The sequence below is a fragment of the Lepisma saccharinum genome, chromosome 10 (genome assembly GCF_977018435.1).
Source record: "Lepisma saccharinum chromosome 10, izLepSacc3.1, whole genome shotgun sequence".
NCBI lineage: Eukaryota > Metazoa > Arthropoda > Insecta > Zygentoma > Lepismatidae > Lepisma > Lepisma saccharinum.
In genome coordinates, this window is record NC_139238.1 from 14,936,200 (window position 1) to 14,953,582 (window position 17,383).

General features: G+C 39.6%; 1 protein-coding gene across 2 annotated transcripts in view; it reads left to right on the plus strand.

Moving 5' to 3' along the window:
* Positions 1-17,383, plus strand: part of LOC145993783 (guanine nucleotide exchange factor for Rab-3A-like) — a 161,752-nt gene that overhangs the window by 29,911 nt on the left and 114,458 nt on the right. For both annotated transcript variants that reach the window (XM_083129580.1, XM_083129581.1), the window contains exon 2: positions 10,479-10,560. The gene's annotated coding sequence lies outside the window, so the exon portion shown is untranslated. The remainder of the gene's footprint in view (positions 1-10,478; positions 10,561-17,383) is intronic.

The following is a 17,383-nucleotide window of genomic DNA, read 5'->3' on the forward strand; positions in this document are numbered from 1 at the left end:
GCCATGTGAAAAAATTTTGTTAGCCATATTTCCCAGTCATCGTGAATTTTGTTTCTTAATCTTGGTAACAAATTTATATCCTTAAAGGCGCAAGTAAAATGTGCTTGTATGCATTAAAAATGTATGTTGCAAGATGATACATATGTCTGTGAAAAGTTGTGGTTAAGGTTTAATAACCTTTGATAAATTATTTAATGCCGCCACCATGAGCGCTGCATGCAACCACTTTCGATGTTGTTTGTTCCGTTTTAGAATCAACTGCGTGGAACAGTTACCACAAGTTGGTCTCCTCAACCAAGCGCGATTACAAGCGTTGTTGTTATTGCTCACAATTTCGCTTAGCGTTATTCTCAACGGCTGCTTTCGCCAGGACAACCATGCGTAACTAATTCACAGCAAACTGCTGGGGCTGTAATGGGAGTGATTCACGGTCGTGTACACTTCCTGAACAGAAGAAGAGGAAGCGTTTCTTGATGCATATAGTCTGTGCAAGCAATGCGCTGCCTCTCTTCTGCATGCCCTTGTCATTAGCTATTTTATATTCTCAGAAGATTCTCCGTAATGAACCATGTTAGTGGTGACGTCAACACCAGATAACTGAGCAAGATTGAGTCCAAACAAACCCATCACTTGGTTTTATCCTATGTGATAGCATTGAAAAATCCATCGCAAGGGCAGCTTTCAAAATGGTGACAGCAGTCGTGAAACGAATTGTGATTTGTATCGTAATCAATGTAATGTGAGATTTCGGAGAATACGTCTAGCTATATTTTACACATAACTTACAGAGGATAAAGTAAAGAATAATTAAAGTAAGCAAATTGTGCATTTTTAAACCAAATCGAGCCATTCCTGTTCGGAAGCTAATCTGCAGCGATGGTTTCTGAGAGTCCAGCAGCGTGACGTGGCTATTGGCTGCGTTTCCGGACTGGCCGCCGGATACGAACGTTCGCTTTATTCTATTTCTTACTCCAGTTATTATTTGTAAAGTATGTGTAATATATCGACGCATTCTTCAAAATCTCATCTTTTACATTGATGTACGATACACATCAGAATTTTGTTTCACGGCTGCTGATTCAATTTTTAAAGTTGCTCCTTGTGGTGGATTTTCCAATGATATCCATAGGGAAAAAACATGTGACGGGTTTATTGGGACTTAATTTTGCTCAGTGACTAATGTGGTCCATTTTGTACTGATGGTTTTGGCATGCTGGATACAAGTGATGAGCATTTTTGCTCCTGAAGCAAGTTTCAGAATGTGATAATTTGTAATTTACTTTCACATGTATCTATAGTTGTTGTTTTCTTCAAGCTATTAGCATGAAACGTTACTACATTCCAGTGTAAAATGGCTGATGCAGCATTTGCAATTTTGTTAAATAAATAAATGTAGTATATGTAGGGATGCTTATGCAAATTGCCCTAGCTGGGAGGATGCTTTTTGAAAATGTTCTTCTACCCTCCAGCACTGAATGTGTATTTATATATATATTAGGGATGGGCTGATATGAAATTTTGGCCGATACCGATAACCGATATTCTACCGATCCGATATAAAATTAGAAATGGTCCTGGAAGAACCTGAAAGGTTCATTGACCTCCTTAATAAATTGTTTCAAGGTGACTGCAGTGCAAAAGAAATTGCATATTTAGACATTTACTTTTTTAGAAAGTAGGGCATGGAGATTATCCATAAAAATTACAACAAAATGGCAGAATTTTGCACTAATTTATCAGATATTTATTGACATATCGGATCGGTAAAATAATCGGTAATTTTACCGATAAACCGATACACTGATATGCCTATTTCGGCCGATACCGATAGAGTACCGATTAATCGGTCCCATCCCTAATATATATATGTGTATATATATATGTGTATATATATATATATATATATATATATATATATATATATATATATAAATCAAAGAAGGAGAAAGGAAACACTCACCAGACAGTGGAAAATATTTGAATTTTCGCTAACTATATCGTAGCATCTTCAGAGTAAGCTGCTCTTTCTACAACCTTAGTGACAATGAAGTTCGACCAGTCACAAATATAGGAGTGTGTTGTGAAAGAAGGAGAACACATGCATATGCTGAACATATTTTATTCAGCAGGCTACATGGAACAAAGGAAAACATAAATTTCCGCTGCAACGCAGCAATGTATGGTGTCCACACAAAATAAAACATTTTCGTCCATCTACACGTGACATTGAAGTTCGACCACTGTTAGAGGGGATCCTGTTTACCATGGTGTGACGCCGCCCCGTCGGCGAATAACTGTGGCAATGCGTCGGGGCATACTGCGGACGAGTCGTTCAAGGTATTCCACATCGATGCGGTGCCATTCCTCCTGCAGGTAGGCGATAAGAGCAGCCACTGTCGTGGGTCCCCTCTGTTGCACACGTCGCTTAAGAACACGCCACACATTCTCAATGGGCAAGAGGTCGGGACTCGATGGTGGCCATGGCAGAGTTCGCAAGTGATGGCGAGTCAACCATTCTCTTGTCAGCCGCGCTGTATGAGGCCTGGCATTGTCGTGTTGAAAGATGAGACGCCGCCTGTGGAACAGGTGCCTTCGCATTGTGGGAAGATGCCGCTCCAGTATGCGTGTATAGGCGTGTGCATTCACAATGCCCTCACAGACGTGTAGTGGGCCAACCCCAGATGCCGTCATGCATCCTCATACCATCACTGACGCAGGTTTCTGTACCCGACGTGCATAACATTTTGCTTCATTCTGTTCCTCCTTCCGACAAATGACTGTTTTCCGTATTTTCCCGTACACAACATTGAAAATGGATTCGTCCGTCCACAAAACCCTGTTCCACTGCCGAAATGTCCATCCCCGGTACATTCGTGCCCATCGTAGTCGATTGCCTTTGTTCAACATGGAAAGGAAGGGTTTACGTTTCGCCTTGTACACTCGGTAACCGCATCGCTGTAGGTAACGGCGAATGGTTCTGGTTGACACTTCAATGTGAAAGCGTTCTCGAGTCCACAGTCGTAATTCGGCCACAGAAACATGATTGTTGGTCTGGATATAGCGCCTAAATATCCGTAGGTCACGCACGCTCAGCAGGCGTTTTCGACCGGGGGCCTTACCTGGCTCTGTAGTACCCGTATTTTGGTGGTGATTGATGATGCAGTGGACGGTTGACTTGGGTAAATTCAGTTGGCGCCCTATTTCCCGTTCACTGAGTCCATCCCGTTGCAACTCCAACACTCTTCTCACGGCGTTGTCAATAGGTTTGCCCCTGGCCATGGTGATGATGCACTGCGGTTCCTCAGTGCACAGCACGCGCTTATATACGGCGGACTCCCTTATCGTGTCCGTGACGTCATGCTTCCGTCGAATGCGCCACTATCTGGAATTATTCGTATGGGTCTGGTGGTTGGTCGAAGTTCAATGTCACGCGTATAGTTCCCCGTTTTCGTTCTTTACGTGACCTTGGGTGCAACATGCTGGGATAACGATTCTTGCCTGCTCACACGCTTCCTCTTACACACATGCGTCACTTCTGCGGGTCACCCATTCCACCGCCTATGCCTCTGTGCATTTATTCACGTATTCCTTTCTGGTCGAACTTCATTGTCACCAAGGTTGTACTTACTCTGAAGATGCTACGATATAGTTAACGAAAATTCAAATCTTTTCCACTGTCTGGTGAGTGTTTCCTTTCTCCTTCTTTGATTTTTATTTAGCCCTTTTGGCCCTCCTTCGCTAAGTGATGCGAAACTTATTCATACATATCGCACTTTAAATGTTTTCACATCGCGTTTCTACCTCATTAGGTTCATCGCGACGATGAGCAAGAATGGTTATTAGATGAACTAGATGAAAGCAGACACAAATGTCCTAGGAATCCAATAAAAAATCTCGCAGTTGGAAACCTTTGCTAAGCAACCTTTCTTTGCTGATAGTTGGATAATTCCTCTATTTCCGCTCTGCATCTTCGTGCATTCTCTTTCCTCTCTTTGTGTTGCACGATGCCAGATGGAGATGAGCTAATCCCAAGGTCTCGGCCAGAGAGCGAATTGTTATTCCCTTGTTCCAGCAAGGACCTGACCTTCAAACGTCTCACGCCGAGACAATTAATCCTTTGAGGATCATAAATACAATTTCTCTGTAACTATTGCCCTACGTGCTGCGAATATATACACAACGCTTTCCACTTCATGTTTCTACGCTATAACTACCCATGGTATATGGTGTGATAGTTCACCTTGTATCAACATTGAGAAGAGTAGTGCCAGCGGCAACGCTAGAGTGGGGTTAGTGGGAACGCACCCCACCAGTTTTAGAAATAAATACTTATTTTGTTATCAATATGTAACGATATCGTTTGAAAGCTACTATACCATACCATGTGCCAAACCTCTGCGAAATTTTGCAATTAAACTTCGAAATTAGATGAAATTTCGCGAGGAGGAGAGAATATTTCTATTTGCTAATTAAGTTTTATTCTATTTTTTCTCTTAATAAGTTATATTTTATATGTATAGTTGTTGGAAAGGCCTACAAAATAGCGTTTGAAGTGTTTGTTTGTTTACTTCTACTGTTTAGTGTTTCTAGTCTACGCAAATAGGAAGCAAAGATCAAACATAACCTTAGATCAGTTTTATGTATAGGCGTAACTTGGCAGGGGTAAGGAGTGGAACTTGCCTCCCCCAAAAAAACTCAGACTTGTTAAAATTCACAAGAGTATTTTTGGAAATCTGGAACCTGAGAACAATGAAATGATTTTTATGATTTCTCAAATGTAACTGTTATTTAGCAAACTACTCCCTGGACACTATTATGGGATGGAAAAACTTTTCGATTCTGCCCCTTCCTCCCAAAGTTAAGCAGCAATTTCGATTCTGCACCTCTAAAGTTAGGCTCCAAGTTACGCCCGTGGTTTTATGCACATATAGGTTAATCGCGACTGAATCCCTACCAGAAATTAAACTCACGACACCTTTTGTTTGAAAATTGGCAGTATTAACACTTCAGCGAGAGCTTCTCCCCATCCCAATACGGAATCATCATAAGCCGGCAATCGTTAGGTCCTAGGTTCAAATCCTGGATCAGGAATGCATGTTCCTTGTTGCTTGCCCCATCATCCATTTCATCATTCTCCTCATCGCGATAATCCAAGAGGTAGAAAGCGAGATTTAGGGGTTTAAATCCTTCTTGAATATTAATACCAGAACTCAATTCCTTCACTGTAATATATCTCCGCGAGAGAAAAACAACACAAGTGTAAAACCTTCTAAACCATGAAAATTATCAACTTTCTCGCAGCGCCTGCACCCAAAATGCCATTTGTTTAGGAGGATTTAGTTCAAGATAATCAATTTTGTGCAAGGGCATTATTTTAGGAACGCTGCTTTAAAAATTCAAACATACACTGTGGCCTCAGATTAAATACTTGTGTAAATGGTATTATGATTTCGTACGAGTTTATCCCACATCACAAGGTTCGTTACTCTCTTAATTAATCAGCAGTTTCCGGTGATTTTTTTTTAAAAAAAGCTATCCTTTCCCTAAGGGACATTTTGCTGGCACTGCGTTTCCCCACTCTCACTACCCACAACTCTTCACGTATCGTTTAGTCTTTTGCCCGGGGAGCTGCACACAAAATTCACAATGGACCCCTTCACAGATCAATAACGGCTCTAAGCCTGCGCCTTCCAATACTATAAAACAGCGTACGATACAAATAAGAGCACTTTAAGTCCTCTGTGATGCTGCAAGACCCATCTCACAGATGAACGCAGTTATGTTCTTTTTTTGTACACAAAAAACATATCACACATTGCACTCACTCTTCTGCCTGTCCTGATAGTACCCACAGATCAATTTATTAACAGATGGTGTGAGTTTTTTAAAGGAGCGGAACCGCTGCGCCATCTGCTTGAATACTGAAAACTAAATCGTGCAGTTTATTTCGCCTGGGTGCTGACCCAGTGATACCAGTGGGGAATCCCCCCGCAGACGTCCATTCTAACATATATTTACGTAGTTTTTATATGAACAATATATGTCACTACTCCTTGACCTGTAGAGATTAACATGGATAGGGTGAAAATAGGGATATTGGGTCCGAATCCTGAACAGGATGTTTATTATTTTCTTTCATCATTATTATATCTTTCCACTGTCGTGATAAACCTAATGATATAAAGAAACAACTAAAACAGGAGAAACAAAGGAACAAGATCCTTTTCTTTAGAACAATATCGCCCCTTTTGAGCGAGGAAAATGTAAAAATATACAAAAAACATTAGAGTCGTTATTTATTTAATTTTGATTTGGAATGTAGATTATAACCATAGGACTTCAATACAGAATAAGGAATTCGGTATTGCAATATTTACAAAATATCCATGATAACTACCCATTATGTTTTACACACTGATATACAAACAAAATATAGATTAAGTATAATGTATGATCCATGATAACTACCCATTATGTTTTACACACTGATATACAAACAAAATATAGATTAAGTATAATGTATGCAAAAACATAGTCTAGGCATTTGAGAAGGGCTATCGCCCTCCCATGGATTCACGCCTGAGCGATACCTCTTATGTAATTGCTGCATTCATCTTTTGACTACTATGCAACGAGGTCTGTTTGATTGATTAAATTGAATGAAAATTATGGATGCGTTAGCACACTGACTATTCGCATTCGCACATAATATGGTTAAGTCCGTTAATTTGTATGTTTTACGTCACTGTTGGTTAATCGCAAGAAGATTAGATTATAAGGATCAGTAACACACATGAGCAGGACGCAGAGAACAGAGGAATATACTGGCTGTAGATCGAGGCGCCAGAACCTCGTTTGCCTGAAAGAGTGAAAGAGATGTTCACGTATGAATGTTCTTATTCCAAAACAAAAATAGCGGATAGAGTTCTTACAAAAAAATAAAATGAAATTTCATTTCTCGCATGCATTAACCTAGGCATTTAGAAAAGGTAGAGATTGCTGCCGCAACAGTTTTAAGTACTGCGATTGGCTGACGTGACGTGACGTCATTAGTATGAGCTTATGTTAGATTAGATAGAAGAAAAAGTGTTGTGGTACTAATTCCAACCTTTAAAAAAAGAAATCAATTTGTGCGAGGTTGAGAACTTCCAACCTACGTCACACGAAACGTTCAGATACAAAGAAATGTCTAACAGGCCTACCTCTATGTAGTCTACCTTGGATTTTTTTTAAAATTAGAAATCTTCAGTTAAATAATTTGACAAATACACTCCCCATCAATTTTCGATACTCTACAGATAATCTTGGTGCCCTGAAAAACTTGCAAAAACCCTATTTCTTCATGGTAACAGAAGGAGTTGCTTCCAAACGAATATGTGCAATAGCTTGTACATTTCAGTCTTTTCCATTTTATGTGATTGTGTGATGGCTTAGAAGCTGGAACGGGACTATTCTAACTACTGCTACCAGAGAGCAGTAGAATAGCAAATAAAAGCGTAGTGGAGTTCCACTTTGATTCAACTTGAATGCTTAAAATTTTTTATCACCTCATAATACAGCGTGGAAATTGCAACTCTGGCATTCTGAGAATTCTCGGATCAGAATGGGAATTTGAGCATGTTTCTGCTTCTAGTAAAACGACACACAACTTCAATCGAATTGTGTTTTTCTTTACCTCTTGTGATATAGAAATGATTTTAAAGGTTCCAGGTAAAGTTTTAAAATTTCAATAGTCAAAATTGTGTTCACATATCATCTCGACTTGAGACAAATTGTCGCCAGAATGACAAAAACGTTGAAAGATATGTATGCAAGTATATATGAAGTAAAAGAAAAGTATTGCTGTTCGCATACTTTGTGCAATAATTATGATCATAACAATAGGCGTAATTTGGCTGGGGCAAGGAGGGAAGGCACTTGCCCCCACAAGTTAATGGTACTTTGTTAACCTATTGGAACCTGAGGTGTAAAGTAAGGAGTAATTTTTACGATTTGCAAATGTAACATTTATCAAAATATTTTTATGGGCTTGAAAACTTTTTGATTTTGCCCCCCCCCTCCCCTAAGGTAAGCTCGAAGTTCGATTCTGCATCCCCCTCTTCAAAGTTAAGCTCCAAGTAATCTGCCCCTCCCCCCCAATGGTTGGTTCCATGTTACGCCTATGATTATAATGTTATTCATATATGTTTGAATTCATTGACGCTGTAGATACAATTTCTGAATCTGTATGTTTGCGTACATTTCATTCTTTAAGTTCCAAAAATTATATAGCCCTTTATATATGGAAGAATATATTAGTTGTTTCAATTATAAACACCCGGCACTGACCCATGGACGGAAATATCTCAATATATTGGTGAGCTTGATTGTTACGTAGGTTGCAAACAAATGTTTTAGTATTTCAGTTTGTTTCCACGATAACTCATTCATTAACAATTTTCTCTCTTAAATTAAATCTCTTTCTCTTTAAGTTTATTACTTATTAAATAAAAACCGTGTAACTCGGTGTGCCTTTCGTGCTGTATATATTATATAATGTTTTCTGCACGCTTGGCATAGCAATCGCAAATGCTGACCGGAATGTTACAGGAAATGCTTCCTTTTAAAGTACTGGCTTTCAAAAAATGCTGTACGATTTTTTTGGAAACGTTACGTAGCATTTATGATGGCAAAAAAAGTTAAAGGAAATGCTAACGCGAACCTAATTTTTGTGCCATAATCATTAGAACTAATCCTTGCATGTTACGTAATGTCTCAATCCGTTTCGTGTTGCCTTGTAAAGCTTTTACCACAATTTTAGTCGTGTTCACTTTTCGATATTGTTTTGCTTCAAAACTCTCACTATTACTCGTGATTATTCATGCGAGATTGTGACATTATCCAGAGTGTCTCAAATCTCACTGCCTTTTGGCAGAAGATTAACTAGCAGCACAAAAAAATGTACATGATAACATCTATAGCTGTTAGAAAGGCACGAAATTAATAAATCACCCACAGATTCATGTAATCGATCGTCACGCCAACTGGTGGTGAGCACGAAATATAAAAGTTGTGTTCAGCTGCAGGAAGCAAGTGAAACATCCAGGTATTGATGACATAAATGTAGCACTAATTGACGGAAAAGGTTTCTTTTATGCATAATTAATACGCAATTTTAACTCGAATGTAGCTACAACAAGGTTTTTCAACATGCAAGAACTTTCTCAAGCAGAGAGCTGTTGACGTTCAAAAAGTAAAACAACGAAAACTTAAACTCTATAAAAATATTTTGCAGGAACATTACAGTGTATGCATAGCCGGCCTCTGTGCCATTTTGCTCAGCGTACCGCACTACGATGCAAGAGGTCCGAGATTTGAGCCCTGGATACAGCATAAATATATTATTGTGTTTGTCTTATCACCAATTTTATCACTTTATTATTCATCCTCGTCGTCGCGATTGACCCAGAGGTAGAGAAGCAACGTAAATAACCGTATTAAGAAAATTATAGGAATGAATTTAAAAAAATTAAATATATACAAACACACGCGCACGCGCGTATGAGGTGTAAGTTTCTGCAGTCTTTCTCCACCCTGAACTGCATTTTGCAGACTATATAGAAAGACTTTGGCGTCTGGATTCTCAGCCAGTATGATCCTCTAATGAACTAGTTGAATTAAATTGACTTTGTTGCTGGTCTACCATGTGCGTTTGTGATTGTACTTTCATGAAATTTATCTTATGGACATTCATTCTCACTTTCACGATTAGCGAAAAGTGGCAGAAAAATCAAGTAAAATAAATAAAAAAAATCATTGCACACGTATGTGTATTTTTGAGCTTACCAAGAATACGTAGATGTCCATCTTAATGTCCTCTATACGCAAAGTTTGTCGGCGTTGTACGACGACACTTTGTGTATATGTGTGTGTGTGTGTGTGTGTACATATACAGTGGATTCTTTTTAATTCGAACTCCAAGGGGACACGAAACATGTTCGAATTAAGAATATCATGACCTCATTAATGATAATTTTAATGGAAATAAAATTATTTTCGAATTACCGTGTAATTCGAATTATCCAACTTCGAATTAAAGAGAGTCCACTTCCACTGTATGCCGATTTAAATAAAGAACACAGAATGTTTGAAGGAGAAACTATTCATACTGGTTGGGTCAAAAAATTACATTTTATTTTATTCCCACGCTGGACCATCACAATTGAACATCCTTCACATAAAAAAGTTTGTGCAATCGCGAAAATTGACTTACCGAGATGAGTACCACACGTAGTATCTCGTATTTCGCAACCGCTGATTTCGCACCGTGAAACACGGTATTGTATTTCTGGTTGAAGCAAAATGCGATTATATGCAGTCATACAATAGATAACACTGCAGTGGCACTCATGCTTCTTTTTTTAGCTGTTTTGTGTTGATAACGTCGCCTCTCCGTCACGGGGACAGATTTATGCTAATTCTTCTTTTTCTCATTTCAGGAGCGGAGATGTGTGTCGCTTTTTAGAAAATTAATGACGTCACAAGTGAATGCGTGACTGACCTCCTATTGCTGCATATCACGTAAGTAATTTTCCGAACTCTCTTGGAGTAAAAGTAAAATCTTTTAAAAGACAAATTGCATGCACATTTTTTTAGTGTGTTATGAAATTTTTGCGTGTTGTTACGTGTTAGTGATGCATGTACTAATGGGAGTATTTCGTGAGCAAGCTCTTTGTGTTGTCCAAAAATGAGTGAATGAAAATTAGCACTTTTTATGGCCATAAAAATGACAGGTTCGTTACGGTATTGTCTTTTGCTTCACTCTGGGTGTTTTGAAAGTAAAGTTGCCCTGCGCCAGATACAAAGGATGACGCTTGACTGGATAGAGCTCTTGGTCTAGAAACGATGAACAAAGGAGACAAATCTACCAGAAACAAAAACACAAAAATTGTTCAGGACTCGTTAATATTTGTTACAGAATAGAATGTATCAAGTTTTAAGAAATAAACAGTTATCAAGAGCATTTCAAGATACATTGATTAGAAATTCTGAAGCCCTATTCTTACATACACTATGCATGTGTGTGTGCGCACGCGTGTGTGTAACGGTGTAACTTGCCTTAAGTTGAGCCTCATTTGAGAGTTAATATAATAATTGCATAAAGCATAATAGTTGATAAAATACCACCCTATTAAAATGGCTGTTTAGTTTCCACTCAACTGAACTTTGTTGAAATAGGTTCACGATTTGACTGTGTAAACTATTGTGCAACAATTTTGAAAAAGAACATTGAATTTGCCAAACATTATGCAGTATAAACTCGTCGCATTTTGCTTATTTCATAGCAAAACAAAAAGTTTAATTTGTAAAATTATTATAATATTTTTATACTATGCTGACTTCTAAAAATGCAGAGATTTAAACAGTATACCAATAAAATCTGCCTGTCAATAAAGTAAATTTACGCAACTTTGTCAAACTTTTTATCAAATTTTTGGTTTTCCATTGATTAGCACCTTATAATGAAAAGGTTATGAGTTAGGTATAGGTTTCAGTGGTTCAGCCTGAACTTAAAATTATGTTATTCTGCATTAGCATTTGTACATAAAGCGAAATATAAATAATAGTGTTATTAGCTAGAAATATATTAATGGAATGTATTTAAGTATAAAATAATGAAGTCATTTTGAAGACAGAATTCGCTCAATGATATTATAATGACTTTAACGTTATAATGCACATTCCGGTGCTTGTCATTAAACATTAATTTCTTTAGATCTTCATTGTCCATGTTGAAGTAAACTTTCTCACATTCAAGAAGGGACGTGCTGATTTCATACTCATTTAACGTGCATTCTGAGAAGGCAGAAAGAAGTGGGAATTCCCACAATCTTAATCTACGCTAGATCTAGCGGTCACGAGAGACACGTCAACGATATTGAAGCTGTAGCATTTCTTCCTTCTAATTTCCCCTGGAGCTGCGGTTGCGTAATTCGTGTTACGTCCACAGGTTATTCACAGAGGCGCTGACCAAGGTGGAATACACAGGTGGCTCATTAAATGATTCTTTGGTGTGCGTTTGGGAATTTTCATATGACGTAGAGGCAGGGGTTTATTCAGAATACTCTAACTTCTTTCAGAATTTTCCATCTGTGTGGAGGTGTAAGTTTGTGTTCAGGGGTGTAAGGGTAAACTTTGTCCCGCACCGTGGTCAGGCTTTGTACAGTGGGATCAACTAGTATTACTCGGCAAATTGTCCATGACTATTTTCATTAATTTTTTCCTTGCATCCTATACGCTTTTAAGCGATGGATTTTTAAGTATGCTGGTGCAGAAGTTGTCAAACAGCTTGTTTCGAGTTTTATTTTAATTCTTGAAGCTCTTATTGGGGCAAATTGGGGACCATGGTGATGGACAATTTGCACGATAATACTCATGGATCTCACTCAGTGATGTGCGTCTACGTGTAAACAACGATTGTCTACATTCTATGTAAACTATGTAATCTACGTAATCAATGTAGACAACATGGCGCTCCGCGTTCTCCTTGCAAGGCACGTGCATCGTTCTAAAAGCAGCAACCAGCATCAGCAGGTGGACATAGAGAGCGTGAATTATTTCACTGTCCAGAAATAAGTGTTTTAAGTAGATACGTTCAACCAATTCACTAAGTATTTATTTATTTATTTAATTAATTGAAACACAACAGGCGCATGCCCAATTACAGTGTTCAATATGGGATGACACCATTACATAAACAAGATAATTAACAAGAAATATGAATGACGCAATATACATTTTACATTTAAGAACAATTGTGAGAAGAAATTAATTATTAGATTATAGAAGCAAAGGGAACACAGAGACAATACAATAATAAATGACACTAAACTGTTGGATATAGCCTTACAAGCTGAATGAAAAGCAAAATTCAATGAACAAAACAAAACAAAACATACAGAAATTCAGCGAATAGATATAATGTTACAATTACATTTAAATAGGTCTACGCTTGGATTATTCTTAGAAACTAAATTAAATAACTGGGTTCAGCTTCGGTCATTTTGGTTCTTCCAAGGGGGATTTGAAAGAAATCAGTTCTGGGCCTTAACATACAGTTTGGCACATAAAAATTTAAATTCGACAACAGATTAAAATAATCTATTTTACCATAGATAAGCTTGGAGAGAAAAGTCATTTTCCTTATTTGCCTCCTTTCGTCAAGTGACGGAATATTAAAGATTTCACGTAATGAGTGAGTTTTGGATATGTACCATCAAGTTTAACTGCAAAATAAACTTGTCGCGACATACCGAAAAAAAAAATTGATGTCCGTAGAATGACAAGATTTGTTTTACATCTATTTCCACCATTTCACACGTGGAAAATCTACTTTAAAGAAACATGCACTTTCCTATGCAGTGATAAGACAAAAAAAACTATCTTTAGCCTTCCCTTTTGTCAGTGTAAAAAATAATGTCAGTTTTCACTATGGCTGTCATTTGTTTTTCTTGCGGTAGTCCCTTTTACCCTTTTTCGATAACTTTGATTGTTAGATGGTCTTAAGTTGGTTATAGGCCCAGATTATCGACATGTTTGAAGAAAAAAATACTTTCTCTTTGAAAGACCACTGGGATTTCCTTCTTCCCTGTTGTTTGCATTGTCTACAGTAGGCTATGTAAACTATAAGCCAATGTAATCTTCGTGTAGATTACGCGTAGATAACACATGTATACAGGGGCTCCGACTTGTCAAAATTATTAGGGGGACTCTGATCACTGAAATACGTTAATGAATGACTCACTCCTCCCTTTTTTAAGTTTTGGCCTGAGTGTTCAGAATTTCATAAAAGCCCATGAATTCCTCAAAAATATCAATTTTTTTATTTACAGATCGAATACAGAATATTAATTGTCCACGGATGGATGTCACATAATAGCAAAATATTCCCGACTTTTAATATCTGCTACCATGGTGCGCAAAACAGATCTCCCTAATATATCAATGATTTCGTTCTGAATGTCATGTGAGAGCCATTTGTAGCCCGAACGTCCCATCCACTACCCTAGTTCATGCACATAGTCTTTTGAAACTCTTTTAGTAAAAATTTTAACAATACTCATAATTACGTACTTAGTATACAGGGTGATTCGAAAGGTAGGGTACAAACGAAAACCACATATACCTCCCATGAAATAGAAACGAAAATGCCCCTTCCACTTTGCCGAGAGATGCCTCCGTGAGAAGCTAGACAACGCCGAAAACGTGTGAAAATGAACTTCACACCGCTGTACAGCCAGTACCAGTGAAGCTAGAAAGGCGGAACAAAAGAAGTCCAAAGGAACACCAAAGTCGCCCATCCGAAAAACACCAGGCGGCAGCTGCGCAACGCATGCGCATGGGGTTCCACAAAGGAAATAGGAGTGTCCCCCAAGGCAAGTGAAGGGAAAGGGTAGCGGTCGACAACAGTAGAGACAAAAGAAGCAAGAAACACACAAGAGAATGCAAGCAAAGTGGAGTGGTGGGGTCCGTACGACACTCCAGCAGCCTTTCGCCCCCTCCCACCCAGCGATGTGCCTCCGGCTTTATTTCTAAGAGGCTGATTGGGCCTCATCACGACGTTTGTAACAACGTCTGTACGAGGAACGTGGTCCTATCTGTACGTGCACCTTTCATTGGCAATAACCTCCTGGGCCCGTAGTTGCTGTATTTGTCCTGCTGGCGCACGACCTCTGTGTGACATCCCCTCGGTGGTGCTACGGGGAATCCCTCGTCCCGCATTTGTTGTCTCCTTGGCAGGTACCATTCCCCGTCCGGTCCTCTTTCTCTTTTGTTGCACCGTGCTTTGTTCTTGCTGCGGTGTCTCTACACTGTGTTTGGGTACTCCCCATGCGCTGCACCGCCAGCGCCGCCATTTCTGCCCCGAACCATGTACGCGTCTGTTGCCTGTTGAGTGTCACGGACCACTTTGCTTGCATTCTCGGTGTGTTTCTTCGTTCTACGTCGTCCTCCCGTGGTTCTGCAACCTCACACTACTTTTCTCGACTGCACTGCTTCAGTCATGGTGTTTTTTTCCCGCTGTGCAATTGTTACATCATGCTTCATTGCTTCTTTTGCCCTACTGTTGTCGATCGCTACCCTTTCCCTTCACTTGCCTTGCGGGACACTCCTCTTTCCTTTGTGGAACCCCATGCGCATGCGTTGCGCAGCTGCCGCCTGGTGTTTTTCGGATGGGCGACTTTGGTGTTCCTTTGGACTTCTTTTGTTCCGCCTTTCTATCTTCACTGGTATTGGCTGTACAGCGGTGTGAAGTTCATTTTCACACTTTTCGGCGTTGTCTAGCTCCTCACGGAGGCATCTCTCAGCAAAGTGGAAGGGGCACTTTCGTCTCTATTTCATGGTAGGTATCTGTGGTTTTCGTTTGTACCCTACCTTTCGAATCACCCTGTATAGTAATAAGTCATGGGTTTTGCTGTTTCTGGTCATAGCCCTCCCAAAGTTGATGGTTTAGTGGTCTGACCCCCCAAAGTTGATGGTATAGAACATTTCAAATGTGTATTTAAAAGTTAAGTTCATGTGACTCAATTAAGAGTAAACTTTACAAAGAGAAGCAAAGTAATACATTAGATCCTCTTAAGCAAAATTATTTGGGGGCTCTGCCCCCACATCGTTAACATTTGGGGGGCTCGAGCCCCCCAAGCCCCATGGAGTCGGCGCCTATGCATGTAGTATATGTTAACTTATAGTCTACGGCACATCACTGGTCCCACTGTACTCGCGCTACGAGACGTGTGCTAATTCGAGTGTCTTAGGGGAAGCTTATACCAACTTTTCTCCCGAGATTTTGGCCAGTGTATGAGACCGGATGAGACCGGCAACCTGATTTCTTATGAGTTGGTAACCTCCTTTCTTATGGGTTGGCAACCTGATTTCCTATGAGTTGGCAACTTGATTTCTTATGTATGAGTTGGCAACCTGGCCTTGAACCCTCAAGCCCTGTTGCGCCACGGGATATTAAGGGTAAATTTAAGGCCAATGTTGCCATAAATTGGGCCTTAGTGAAATATTTTGGAGGGTGTTAGGGAGCCTGCACAAAATGATTTGACTGCAGCGCTTATTAGTTCTGTTAGGGCGACCTTTAATCTAGACCAGCGAATACTTTTTATAATTTTTTTCTAGTTTCGAAAAACCACCACCATATTTCAAATTCTGAAAAATTATATTTGCAAGTCTACTTTCTATCATAGATATATAGACAACGAAGGAAATCACACAGCGGTTTAGACTCAGGATGTGTAAAACTGACAAAGATTTCGAGAGTGAAGAGGTTAACTCCAGAAGAGTACCAGCATCACAACTTCGGAACAGTTATGCATATCCCACACGCACGTTCCTCACGCTTCATAAACAAACGAAAAAGGGAAATTCTCCCCTCTAATTGTTCAGCTCTGCGTAGCACCCAGTAAAAAGGGAATGAGATCTTGACCTAGACACACAGGACGAGTATTCTTTGAGGGTGTTTATTTATATTTCGAGACTTGGCAATCGGGTATTTTGCGAAATCGCCAAACAAACATGCCCAGCTTGGGGAAACCACAGGACCTGGCCAATCGGAAAACTGCGCTTGCAACAGCGAGGTCAACATACACGATACGCCTGAAGCAGATAGCATTGCTTACAATCAAAACTCTCGAAAGTTGACGAGTTATATCTTTGCGGGTGGCCTTGGCTACTCCGCGCAGAGTATGAGAGAGATACGTTTATGTAGTTGCCACCTACTCGCCCGTTGGGTGGTCGACAGCAAGGACAGAACGCAAGGATAATGACGCGCAGCCGGTAGCTCCTCCCCCTTGCTACTGCGCAGCCGTGCTTGGGCAGGGTTCACCCGCAAAGATACAGCTCGTCAACTCTAGCAACTTTCATGATGTATAAAAGTGATAATCGCCAGCCTTTGGGGGTGGCTGGCTGAACTCGCTACGAAGCTTGCTTGATTTTACATTTGTGTTTCTCTGTCACTTTTTGGCTAATCGCAACTATGAGGATGAATGGTGATCAGTAGGGATTATTATTTGTTTATTTTACTTCGCTTTTCTGTCACTTTTGATTAATTATGAAGATGAATGATGATAAGATGATGAATGGTGGTAAGATGAAAAGACAAACACACATCGGACCCCGTGGCGGAGTGGTTAGCACATCGCGCTACTGCGCCAGGGGTCCCGAGTTCGAATCCCGGCCTGGGCATGGATGTTTATGAGTGTCCATTCATCAACTTCATCATGTCATCATTAATCCCCATCTTCGCAAATTAGCCAAACGTGGCACAAAAGCGAAGTAAAATAAAACAAATCAATCAACCAATTACAAACACACATGAGCAGCACACAAGAAGTGTAAAAAATCT